The sequence below is a fragment of the Eupeodes corollae genome, chromosome 1, assembly GCF_945859685.1.
Source record: "Eupeodes corollae chromosome 1, idEupCoro1.1, whole genome shotgun sequence".
NCBI lineage: Eukaryota > Metazoa > Arthropoda > Insecta > Diptera > Syrphidae > Eupeodes > Eupeodes corollae.
In genome coordinates this window covers 144,357,690-144,371,583 of record NC_079147.1, presented here as the reverse complement: position 1 = coordinate 144,371,583, position 13,894 = coordinate 144,357,690, and the positions used below count along the sequence as shown (strand labels likewise).

Genomic DNA, 13,894 nt, shown 5'->3' with positions numbered 1-13,894 from the left:
CATGGAATACCACGCATGAAACGTGCTAAAAGGAACTTTCCAAACCAGTTCCTCTTAGCTCATGTGAAACAAAGTATCTCCTTTGAGTTAGATTACGTGCTGTTGATTGTAGCAGTATAGAAGTCATTTAAACTACTACTTAAAATTCATGTAGTTGTTTGACCATTTATCCTTCTTGTGACTTTGTCGTTATTTAATTAATGTCCAGCTCTAAATTTTGCGATGTATAGTCGATGTGTGTAAGCCAGCATTTGATACAGTAGGAGATGATTGTCTATCTAGAGTCACGAATCACCGGATTGGAGAGGTGGCAGGCCATTCATTCCTTTTTGGGAGCCATAATTGAGGGGTTGGTAGGGCTTAATAGTAATTCTGCAATTTTAATTAAGGTTTCTGTATTGCTCATGTTCAACGTACAAAGTCGTGTAAATATACTCGGGATTCTAAAATATTCAATATGAGGCTAATTTTTTGGACAGTTGAAAGTATGTAGGTGGAACACAAGAAAGTGTAGCCTTTAGAATAACATTACTTTGTAAAATCTCCTTTATTTTTTCTGTGAAATTCAAATAATATGACATTTCTCGTAGACACACTTTATAAAATGAATGCACACAGCTGCCATTCAAAACCAACTTGCTTTTTACATTACATATTACATTTAATTTCTTTACAAACTTCTAATCTCTAAAACTTTATCAGTTTTAACTTATTTTTTCATCAAGTTTTCAAGTCTTAGAATCCTGATTTAGATTTTAGTTTGAGATAGAATTTCTATTAATTAGACTTTTAACGGGGACTAGTATGAAATTGAATGTGAATCTTCCCTCTAAAACACTTTGGAACTATTTACAACAATTGTGTATTTCTTATTCAAATATTGTTTTCAAATGTGGAATTGATGCTGATGTACTCAATAGCTAATTTATAGAAAACAATGTTTAAGAGATTACAGTAGATGCTCGATATAGTGAATCTCGGAAAAGTGAACTATCCAATATAGCGAACACTCAAAATTGTACATGCACTACTCTAAATAGTGAACAATAAAAATCTCGATATAGTGAACACATATTTTTTCATTGTAAAATACGAATGGCTCGAAAGCATTTAACATTGCTTGAAAAAACTGAGGTATTAAAGAAGCTGTCAGCAGGTATTATAGATTTCTTAACTCTAAAAATAAATGGTTAGTAGTTAATTCACATTTGTAGCAGCAACGTTTTTGGCCTAACAATATGGAATAGCCAGATACACTGAAAATTACATATATAAAAAGAGGGACAATATAACAGCTACGGCGACTCAGACATATTGTGGCCCTGGAAAAAAAATGTTGAGGACATCCGAACTTCCAGATGTAGAAAAAAGGCTTATAAATGGTTCTTGGAGCAATGTAGAAAGCATCTGCCTTTCTTAGAAATAATGATTTTCTACTTAAAGCTCTTTTTCTTTTGGATAACGCTCCTAGTCACTCTCCGGAAAATCAGCTTCAAACATCAGATGGCTGCATAACAGTCATCTATATGCCACCAAATGTTACTCCACTCATTCAACCGATGGACCAACACGTAATCTGACTGACAAAACTTTTTTTTATAGAAAAAGCTTGTCACTGTCAATTATTGCAGCTGAAAAAGGTCGTTAGTGATATGATAACAAAGATGGAAAGAATATACAAAACGTTAAATTTTCTTATGTAGCTTTAAGAAATATTTGAGAAGCAGTAAAAGAAATCACGATCAAGGATGTTAAAATTTAGATCGGCTTGGTATAGCTTAGTTGGTGCGGTAATTGCAAAGTGTTAGAAAAATATTTTTGAATGCAACGAACATTTTGATGAGGAAGATGATATTCCCCTTAGTGTTCTTAGGCAACAGGACATCAACAATATTTCGGAAGAGGTGATTAATCTACTCAATCATCTAAACGAAGGCATAACGCATACACCTGGTGACATAGGCAATTGGAACTAAGATAGAGTCTCGTGGGATATTGAAGAAGCCGAAAACGAAGAAGAAGATGTGCAGTTGATAATGGAGCGACCAACATGTCGTTCTCTTTGATAAGATAATTGAGTGGGCTGGACATAATAATACAGACTTTTCTGATATTATAGTCATGATTTTCCAAAAATTTAATTCTTTTTTCGTTTTTATGAGTTAAAATGTTTTTGTTTCATGTTATTTTATATATGTATTGTATATATTATGAATTGTTTTTGTTGTTGTTTTGCTGTTTCTTGATTAAAATGTTTGTTTATTGATTAAATAAATATAATTACCTTCACATTGAACAAAATGTTTATTTAACTTTGGAAAGCCTTAGTAGCTCTGAACGATCAGAGCTCAATAAGAGGCACAATTATTGTTTTGACAGTTCGAGCTCTGCTCTGAACTAAAAAAGAAAAACGTAAATTCTACTGACATTGTTAACGTATTGAAAGATATTAGACAGGATTATGTTAAAGGATATATTATTCTTATTACTATATATATAGCAGCTACGAAACAAAGATTTGCAGAATGTTTTGTTTCCTTGCATATTTTTAAGATAGATTTTTTTTTATTTTTGTTCCATGGGATTAATTGTTTAAGAATTTCAAAGTGTTGTCATTTTCGAGCAAGTACAAATATTTTGTCATGCACACGATATTTTGTACATGTGTTTGCAAGTGTGTGTATGTCCAACTAGCTACTTACAAAGGTACGTACCATTTAATCGATCAATTAAGTCATCTATTATTCTTGATATATACCAAAGCCCTCTCTCGAAACACCAAAGTGTCGCTATATAAGGCCCTTATCATCCCCGTCGTGCAATTCGGTGCTTAAGCATGGACTATGACAAAAGCACCTTGGGACGTTTCGAGAGGAAAGTTCTTCGTGTGATCTACGATCTTTATGCATAGAAGGGGAGTGGACGCTGTACAAGATGTCTGGGTCACAAAGAGCGCATGGAAACCAATGCTCCGGCCGAGAAAGTCTTCGAATCCACACCCACAGGACAGCGCAGTAGGGGAAGACCGCGGATAAGGTGGCGTGCACAAGTAGAAAGTGACCTCAGCCAACTTGGAGCGCGAAACTGGAGACATCTAGCTAAAGACCGAGCTAGATGGAGAAGTTTGTTGGGTGAGGCCTTAGTTCACACAGGACTGTAGCGTTACCTTAAGTAAGTAAGTAAGTAAGAATTGCGAACCTAAAAACCTTTGAAAATTTCTAAAATGAAGAAACTGAAAGTGAAGACATTGATAGAGAAGAGATGACTTTGAATTTTTCATCCGATGAAAATGAGGATAAATGATATTTTCTATTAAATAAATTTTCAAATAAAATGTTTGATTTGTATTCAATTTGAATTTGATGTAATAAACATGCTTAAGATCATCTAAGATGCACATTCTAATCAGGATATTCATATTATGTTTTAAAGTTTAAAATTACTTTTCAAAAAGCTTAAAATTCGTCTCGAAAGTAAAAGGCTGAAAGCAAAACGTCATGGACACACATTTTTGTAATCATGAGGTTTTTTCTCATTTGTTGATGTATCTCTCATGTGCTTATCATTTCGACTTTAAAATCGGAAAAATTACCATTTTGAAGGCCTACCCCAGCACGGCTTAAAAAAAACTCTGCCAGACGGTTGAATTTTATATAATGGTGCGCATACCTACCTATGACTTGAAGAAATTTTGGCTATCGGTCACTTCCAAAAATTGCTGCCTGCTCTTAGACTATTTTACTTGAGTTGATACTGATTTGAGTACTAATTTTAGGAATAGTACTGGGGCCCTACTATGTAACTCGATTCTATTCGAAACTCATTCCCGATTCTACTTTCAAATCGCACTTTGTATGAAAGCAGAATCGGATGCCGGTTATACCAACTTGTTTTTAAAAAAAATTTGAACTTTCGAACGAGTATCGAGTTTCTTGACAGCTTTAAAAACAAAACAAAAATATAACATCAAATTTTTGGACAAGAATAATTATTAAAACAATTTACACCGTTGGAATTTGGTTTTATTTGCAGGGAGATGAAGAAACGGTACGGAACGGTAAATTGAACGTAGAAGAATAAGAGATAATTTCAAAATAAAGGAGAAAAGGTTTTTACATATGTAGGGTGATAAAGGGTGATTTTTTAAATATTATCTATCATAAACATCTTCAGTTTGGTCTATAATTTAACCATGAATCGTCTTACAAACCAACACAGCTCAAAAATGATTGAATTTTATTATCAAAATGTGTGCTCTGTTAAGAAAGTTCATCGCGCGCTTCTTTCATTTTATGGTCGGGCTATTATGATTAGATTTCACACCAAATTTACATTGTTGGACATTAAACCGCCAACACGCTTATGTAGAGTGCGAACTGAAGAAAATATTGCAGCTATGTTAATGATCGATTCGTCGCCGTTCGCAGCATGACATGTGGATAAAACACATGCCACACAGCACGCAACAATGGACATATTGAGAGGCGAGTTCGGTGAACATTTTATTTCACGTTCGGGGCTGGTCAATTTAACGCCTTTAGACTATTTTTTGTGGGGCTATGTTAAAACTCATGTCTATACAGACAAGCCCGCGCATTGGAAGACAACATTGAAGCATTTATTCGTGATCCCGTCATCCCGAATAGGGTGAAATCTATCAAACCCAAAGAGAATTCATGGTTTGATTCGAGCTGTAAAGATGTTATTAGGTTCAGAGATGTAAGTTTCCGTAGTTATAAAGCCAACCCGACTGATGAAAACCGGAATAATATTAAACAAGCTAGAAAGACCTGTAATGGTCATATTCGACGAACCAAATGTTTGCATGATCAGAAATTAAGGCAAAAAATACTACAATGTCCCAAAGGTAGTAAACATTTTTGGTCATTTGTAAAAAACGTACGAAACACCACGTCATCTTCGGTTCCAACGCTCGTCCACAATGACACTCCCCATGTTAGCTCGATTGATAAAACCAATTTGCTTGCTGTTTATTCGACGCTACCGGATAGTTTCATGAGTCCTCCTGTTCTTGAGAGCGTAAATGATTCTATGGGACGAGTCTTCTTCGCACTCGTGCAGTCGAAAGAGTACTGAAAGATCTTGACATACAAAAATCCACTGGCCCGGATAGTATTCCCCTTATTGTTCTGAAGATGGTGTTCTTCAACGCTGGCAAAACCACTGCGTAAGCTTTTCCATCTGTCCTATTCTACAGGTCTCTTCCCGAGTGGATGGAAAACTGCATTTGTCCAGCCTGCCCCTAAAAAAGGCGAAATCTCCTCTCCCTCTAACTATCGTCATGGAAACGCTGATTAATTTTCAGCTCAAGAAATATCTTGAAGAACGGAAGCTTCTTAATGACCGGCAGTATGGCTTTCGTTGTAATAGGTCCACTGATGATCTCCTGGTTCATCTCACCGAACAGTGGAACAAATCTTTACGTCGTTTTGGAGAAAGTAAAATTATTGCACTTGCTTTTGGTATTGATGCATCTCTTCTTCGTTGGATTAGAAATTACCTTTCTAACCGTTCAATACAAGTTGTATTGGATGGTTTCAAGTCTGAAATTCATAAAATAAATGCTGGTGTACCCTAGGGCTCCGTTTTGTCTCCGACTTCTTTATATTCATAAACGATCTTTTGTCTGTCACTTCTAATCCATTAAACTGTTTCGCCGACGACAGTACCCTCAGCTTTTCATATTCGTTTTTAGATTCACATCCTTGTCCTTCGGACGTGGAATTTAAACGGCAGCGTATGATAAGCTCATTAAATTCTGATCTTGAGATTGTCCAATGGGGAATCAAAAACCCCCGATGCCGCTATCCATGAGCGGCACTTGCATCCAGGAAACTAATCAACTTTCAGTACTCGGTATGAATATCACAGATCACCTCTTATGGAATGATCACATATTCGATATCGCCAAAAATGCTGCCAGGTGCTTAGGATTTCTCCGAAGATGCAAGACATTTTTCACCCCTTCTGATCTGGCTATAATCTACAAAGCTTTTATCCGTCCAAAGCTTGAATATAATTCGCATATCTGGGCAGGTGCCCCCAAAACAAGTTTAAATCTCTTGGATAGAATTCAAAAAAGGGCTTTAAAAATGATAGGCGACAGAACTATAATCGAAACATTTACATCGCTAGAACACCGTCGCAATGTTTCATGCCTTTCGTTATTTTATAGATATTTTACAAACAATGTTCTGTCGAATTAGCCAGTTGCATTCCACCCCTTAAACAATTCAGCCGTAATACTCGCACGTCTAGGAATGCTCATCAGTTTACCCTTGAGCACAATTTCGGGCGTACTGTCAAGTACAGAGATTCTTTCTTAAATCGCACATCGAGAATGTGGAATGCTTTGGCCAACTCTGTTTTTCCCTCCCATTTTGATGTTCAGAACTTTTAGACAAATGTGCACCGGTATCTAATTTTAAATCGTTCCCTATTTTCCTAACGCTCGCACTGTGTTTAAATATAAACATATAAAGGGTACTAATAACCCCTTGAGTGCTTGTGAATATAAAAAAAAAAAAGTACCGGCCGAAATGTCGTCCAAAATTGGACGAAGCTGATGGACCATTTGAGGCGCTGTCAAGGTCAACATTTGAATGAAATAATCTTCAAACTTTAAATTTTATGGACCGTACTATCGATTAAAATAAAGATTTTATGCATTTTTCTGAATTGTATGTGTTTTTCTTTAAACTTTTCTATATCTTTTAAAAATTCACCCTTTATGTACGGTAGAATATTTGGACGCATTCTTAATGAATTTTTGTTTTAGCTTTGTTAAGAGCTATCGTCTTTCTAAAGACGGATTTATGTTTTTACTTAACACCATATCATCCGACATGACTACTCGCAGAAGACAAAATGCTGTTCCGATTACCATTAAGTTATCAGCAGCATTGAAATTTTTGGCACCGGCATTGGGGCTTTCTCATTTTCACCTAAAGAAACTAAACGGGCATCTATTTTGCTAAAAGGTATTGACGGCGACACAGATCCCGACTCGATCCGAAAGGCTTTGAACCAAGCCGTGCCAAATGTTAAACTAAGTAAAATTTCACAATTTACCCACTACTAAAACCAAAGAGCAAGGTCTCAAATTAATAATGTTTGCTGTTCAACTAGAAGTTGGAGAGTCTCTTAAAGATTTGGTAGGAATTAGAGCTAGAAATCAAGTCATAAACTCAATTCACACATTTACAGACAAAAATATCTCTTTTGCTGACATGGCGAGAAATCCAAAGAGTATTCCCAAAAAACAGCCGTCATTATCTGAAATGATAAATCCCCCTCTTAGAGAAAAAAATCCTCAACCAAACAATCATACTGAATTTCTAGATGAAGCTAAGAACTTATTGATAATCTCTTTTAAAGATCTTTTATACAAAATAAGAGAATTCTGGCCAAAGTACCAGAAACTACAGAACAAAGAAGACAAGATGTTTGCATATATTGAATTTGTGGCATCAATTGTTATATAATGGATTCCACCCTGAAACTTAAAACAATCTCTATTAATGCAAATTCCATTATATCAAATGAAAGAAGATTAGCGTTAGTAAGCCTTCTAAAAAGTCGCAAACCCCAAATTTGTTTTTTATGTGAAACTGTTTTGAATTCTAGACATAAACCTTCATTTGAAGGATTTAGTATCATACGCAATGACGATGGCAGAGAACTGCTATCGTTATTGATGAAAAATTAAAGTTTAACTCGTTTCCTTTCCACAGTGACATACTTTCAGCTTGTTTAAGTGTCTTAATTTGTAAAAATAATTCTGGATTCACTAAACGTATCCTTATTGGAAGTATTTATATATTAGCAAACGCAGGACAATGGCTTTCTATGGAATTAGATAGGCTAAATGACATTATTAAGATTTTCGATGCCACAATTAAAGGTGGTGACTTTAATGCCCGCCATCCATCCTAGGGAAACTCAGTGAGCAATCCAAATGGCAACATTATAAACAAATGGTATAGTAATGGGCTATATCTCGACCTTGATTTAATTTCTCCCTTTAGTCCAACCTATCCGCAGTCCTCATCAATATTGGACTATTTTCTTACATCTAGTTCTCTTTCGCAAACCGCAAATAATATTAATAATAGGCTTTGCAAAACATTCCCTACGTTTTTAAATCATTATGGTATCGAAATAAATCTTAACATTTTTGATGTTTACCCGGTATTGATACCACCTCAATCGTATACCAGCTTCGAAAGAACTGATTGGGATGTGTTTAGAATGCAACTTCACAACAGGATCTCAAGAGTGACAGCCCCCATAGATAAAAACATTACAAATGCAGAAATTGATGTAATTTTAGACAATATAAATCAAAATATAGTTTCTTATATTGAAAATGACTCAACTATTCGAAATACAAGAGACGTTAAATACAAAAATATTTCCGATCTTACAAAAAATCTTTTGAAAATTCGTAACATTTGGTTAAGAAAACTCAAGAGAATCTTTCATAAGCATTTACATAGACGCAGCTCAGAGTATCAACAACTTCACTCGCAAATACAGTGTCTTAGTAAAATAATAAAAGAGAGTGTAAAACATGATCTTGACCAAGAGTTCAGAAGACGTCTGCTTTCAAGGAATTTGATAAAATTACAGGAAGAAAAGTCTTTGGGTCAGATATTGTTAAAGATGTTTTGAATTTCGATGGACATGAACTGGTTGATATTGCAGCTTAACTTAGTGCACTCAGGGCCATGTACGCTAATGGTTTTGCAGACCATCTTTTGATGTTAGTTTAAATAATGAAGTATTTTCAAAAGTAGATGAATTTTGTAACACTCATTTAGAAAACCCTTTAGCGACATTCACACCATCAAACACAGCATGTAACCAAGTTTCCTTACCTTTCACTACATATCAAAAAGTCAATACATTTAGAATGAATTTTAATAACAAAAAGTCATTTGGTCGTGACAAAATTTCAAACTATGTATTAAGGAAATGTCTCACATTGTATAAACAACAGATACTTTACAACTGCATGGAAACATTCCAAAATTATGCCTATAGCTAAAAAAAATAACGCCAAAAATATAAAAGATTTTCGACCAATATCTCTTCTTTCCAACATAGGAAAACTGTTCGAAAAAGGCGTAGCAGAATCTCTTGATAGTTTCCTCGATAACTCAAATATTATACCAAACACCCAATTTGGGTTTAAGAAAAATCACTCAACGGAGCATTGCCTTTTAGTGCTTAATGATAAAATTATTCACAATCTGAGACAAAAAAAATGCACAATTGTCCTGGATATTGATTTAGAGGCAGCATTTGACTCTATTTGGCATAAAGGTCTTATCTTTAAATTAATAAGATTGAACTGTCCTAAGTACCTCATTAGATTGATCACCAGTTTTCTTAATTTAAGAACCGCGTCGATTGTCATTGGATCGAAGTGTTCAGATCCTTTCTCAGTACTCTTAGGAGTTGCTCAAGGAACATTACTTGGACCAAAACTATTTAAAGTATTTTTATATGACATGCCTTTTTGCAACTCTGAATCCGAGCCTGAAGCACTTCTGTACGCAGACGACACAAAACTTTTTGCTGCTGCTATAAGGCCAAACAATGCACTAGAAAAATTATAAAGTGCTTTACCTAGTTTACTCTCGTATTTTAAATCTTGGGGATTAAAAATAAATACTGAAAAATGTGGGCTAAACTTTTTCAGGAACTCATATGGAAAAGGGTAACAGAAACAAAGTACTTAGGAATTCACTATCAAAATATGTTAAAATTTAACAAACACGAAATGTATTAAACAAAGCGAAAATGGATACTGCTATTTTAAAAAAAAATTACTTTCTTCAAAGCATCTATCCCAAAGTACTAAAATTCTGATGTATAAAGCTTTGATAATACCTATAATCTCGTATTGTTTTAGTACCTGGTTCTCTATTTCTCCAACGGCAGCAAAAGAATTAGAAAAGTTTGAAAGAACAATCTTACGATTTTGTAGTGGAAAATATCGTAGACCTAATAAAAAATGGTTTTCTAACTATACATTGTATAATTTAACAAAAGTGAAACCTTTGATGATTTATATGACAACATTATTAAAAACCAGATTAGAATCTTGTATTAATCATCCAAATCAACTTTTCAAAGGATTATGGGACAAAAATATTACCAATGAAAGCTCATACTTTGAGTATAATCAATCTCCATTCGATCTTAAGTAACTGCTCTTACCATATTTATTTCAAACTCAAAAAATAAAAACCTGATAGAAAATAAAATTCTTTATAATCGTAACCTTGCATATGGAATGCATCTTTTGTTATTAAGTTTTAAGTTCTAGTCATTAGTTTTAAGTTTGGCCACTTGTAAGCCACTAGTGAAAGTGTGTCGGGAGCAAACACACGAATATATTAATGAAATACATTCTTGAAGTATGTATGCATATATTGTAATTTAAAAAGGTTTAAACTATTCTTTTATTAAACGTCTTGTATAAGCCAGACATATTAATGAAGTCGGCAGCATAATTGAAAAATATTGTAATCAAAAATAATTTGTGAATTTTAAGTCTCAATAAAGAAAACTGAACTGAACTGAAGTCAGGACCTTTGTCGCAACGTTAGGACTCTGTGAGGAAATTGGCCGTAAGGATATTAAAGAGAGTGAAGAAATTGTCGTTTGCGAACCAAGTTTCAAAGACAAACCGTGAGTTCTTGATTGAGTTTTAAATTTATTAGTATCCAATCCCTGCCTGTGCCACCTAACTTTTTTCACGGGTAGTGCCTCTTGCAAGGAATTGACAAATCCTCCAAGAGTAATTCTTGTCATGAAAAAGTGCTTTCTCAAAGTAGCAGTTCGGATTCGGCATATAAACTGTAGGTCTCTTCCATCTCCGACAACATGACTCGCACAGGAATGGTTAAGAGTTGCGCCACCTAATTTTAATTTTTTATTTTTAAATTTATTTTAGAACTTTGTCAAGAAATTAGCATTTAAAATACTTAAATATTTTTTAATTCCAAATTAAAAAGAAACAAAATATAATTGAACATTTCTTTTAAACCCAAAAAATAATAATTAATTCCCAAACTAGAAATGCTATTTAATAAATATTTTATTACCTACTTATTTCTTATTCAAAGTCAGAACAACATTTCAGTTTACTGCACCAGAAGTAATAATAATATTTTCTTAGCATAATTAAGTTTGAAAATGTTAATTTTAGACTTGAGTCTTTTTTCTGTTGTGATTAAAAACAATATGTTTTGGTTTTTTAGTTCGTATTTAATACCTACATAAGTATCATATATAAGGTTTAAGACTATTTGTTGCTTGATATACATATTTTAGACACTTACAACAAATTAGTTATGAAATTAAGTGCTTTGGAATAATCTTTTCGAAGGCATTTTAACCAATTTTAACATCAGTTAATACTGAAATACTTTGTTTGATTTAAAATACACATCTGGGTTTTATCGTATGGCACGATTTATAATAAAATAAATTAAAACAAGCTTTAAAACATCGTGCACACAACATGTCTTGAAAGTGTCCAATTGAATATAAGTTGACTCGTATTGTCTTATAAAATTAGTAGGTACAAATAAAATATTAAATTGAGATCTATAGAAAAAAAAAAACAACATCACCAACATAATCAGAACCACCTTTAGCTTTAATCACATGCACCTTTGTGATGACTGATGACACACCGACAACGATAACACCGACGACGAGAGAGGCGACATAGACAACGACGACGACGAAGTGACGATGCTGCCGAACCGATGAAAGCTTCTAAATCTGAATCTAAATCACACAAGCGAGAGATATCATAACTGATCAAATATCGTTCAATTAAGAATTGTATCTAATTCATTAGCCCAATCTAGCATCTCCAGAGAATGTGTCTATTCTTGGTTCTCCTCTTCGCATAACGAATTTATATGAAATAATTGAATATCATTGAAGAAACAAATTAAATAACAAATCACAATAAAAATAATAATAATAATAATTGCGGGTATATAAAGTACTTCTGCTTTTGCGCAATCTATGTTTTTATTCCTCATTCCCTTCAACCCGTTGGCGACAGTGACTATGACAACCCCTTCAAAAACCAAAACGCGATTTACTGTATTCACGAAGCCCGAAAGTGCCACCCACCGACCGACCAACCAACAAACAGCCCAAAATAATAAAGAAAATTAATAACAAAACAAACACACACTGCGCACTCAGCATACACTTTGTTCGCATGCTATTTATTGCATTAATTAGCAATTACGATCCCAATTTAATTTATTTATTAAAAAAACCAATAAAATATATAATTATAAACGATCAAATGAAATCCATTAAATAAAACAAATAGTCATAATATTGTTCTTCTTACCTTTTTCATTTTTGGTCTGCTATGCTAACTTGGAAGTGCACGGAAGCACCTTTTGTGTTTAACACTTTTTTCTCATGGTTTTTAATGCTTTTTTAGTGAACTTGATTAAATAAATGAGATTACAGTTCGATTATTATTATTAATAACAACAAATAAAATTTGGGAAACCGTAAGAATAAATAATTATTAACGAAAAAATAACCGAAATATGTATGTAACCGAATGCGAGAAGATCAACAAGTGAAATTGAAATTTTTTCGTGAACTGAACTGTCAGTCACAAGTACTGTCAAATGAAAAGACAAAGTGGTACTGTCAAATCAATAATTGTTCGGGTGCGTTCGTAGATTCTATTCTTTTCTGTTTCTTTGCAAAAAAAGTTGGTTTGTAGCTTAAATGAAAGAATGTGGTTTTGTAGCTGGTGGATTTTAATTTGTAGGACTAGAAAAAGTCTGGTTGCTTTTGGGGTACAAGCTGCGTTTTATTATCGAAAATGAATTTCATGGGTTATCTTTGAAAACGTAATAAGGCAACAATCATTGTACTCGATTTCTATCTGGGTTGTAATTAGCTAATTTGATAGGTGATTCTCATATATTTCATAGTCAAATCGACTATAGTGAGTTTTCGTCTGTGTATCGGCCTTTTTTCACCAAACCCAAAACCGAGTTTTCGGCAAAAAGTTTTCGAAAACTCGAAAATCGTTCACACCGAACATTTATATGTTTTCATTTGACATTTAAATTTGTTTAACATTGACTGTCAAATTTCGTATTGACAAAATTTGTGAGTTTTGTTCTTCTCAAAATATTTGTGAAAATAAAATGAATTCTAACCAATTCAAATTGATCTTAATACATAAAAAGAAAGTTGAACAAATATGAAGCTTTTGTTAAAATTGTTTTCATTATCTCAAGTCTCTATCATAAAAAAAAAAACTTCGTTTTCTTTTGCAAATCCTGGGACTTACCAGAACTTTTTGGCAACGTAAAACGTTAGTAAACGATTATGGGTATATTAAACAACATTTCAGAATGAGCCGCAGAACTTTAGATATACTCTGCAATGTACTAAAAGATCTGGAAATGCATACTTAATCATTTTTATCTTTAGCCTTATGTAGGTACTTAGTTGATTTTCCGGAAGACAAAGATCTATACGAGCCCCAAAAGAACGAATAGAATCGCAGTATCGAAATTGTCTTTGCCGTCGAAACCCTTAAGTCCATAATCCTTTCCTGTGCTGTAATAGAGCAGCATATCAGCCCAGGAAAGGACGTAACACTAGCTCGTCTCGAAGAAGAGTTTCAACTGAAGTTCTGGGGACGGGTGGAATGTGGGCTCATGATATGTATCAACAAGAACTACAAGCTCAATTGGCTGCAGCAGTCCTCTTTGTTCACTTCAACCGTTGCGAACAATTCATTAAGCTTATTGTCTAGAAAATATATCACAGAATTTTATTTCAAACAATAGACTTC

The 13,894-nt window shown here is 33.8% G+C and overlaps 2 protein-coding genes across 3 annotated transcripts in view; one reads left to right on the top strand and one right to left on the bottom strand.

Annotated features, from left to right (window-relative positions):
- LOC129942465 (inositol 1,4,5-trisphosphate receptor) overlaps positions 1–12,661 on the bottom strand; it is an 89,423-nt gene extending 76,762 nt beyond the window's left edge. For both annotated transcript variants that reach the window (XM_056051393.1, XM_056051394.1), the window contains exon 1: positions 12,416–12,661. The gene's annotated coding sequence lies outside the window, so the exon portion shown is untranslated. The remainder of the gene's footprint in view (positions 1–12,415) is intronic.
- The window catches only part of LOC129942466 (glutamate [NMDA] receptor subunit 1), a 75,067-nt gene that overhangs the window by 22,048 nt on the left and 39,125 nt on the right, over positions 1–13,894 (top strand). The gene's annotated exons all lie outside the window — the stretch shown is intronic.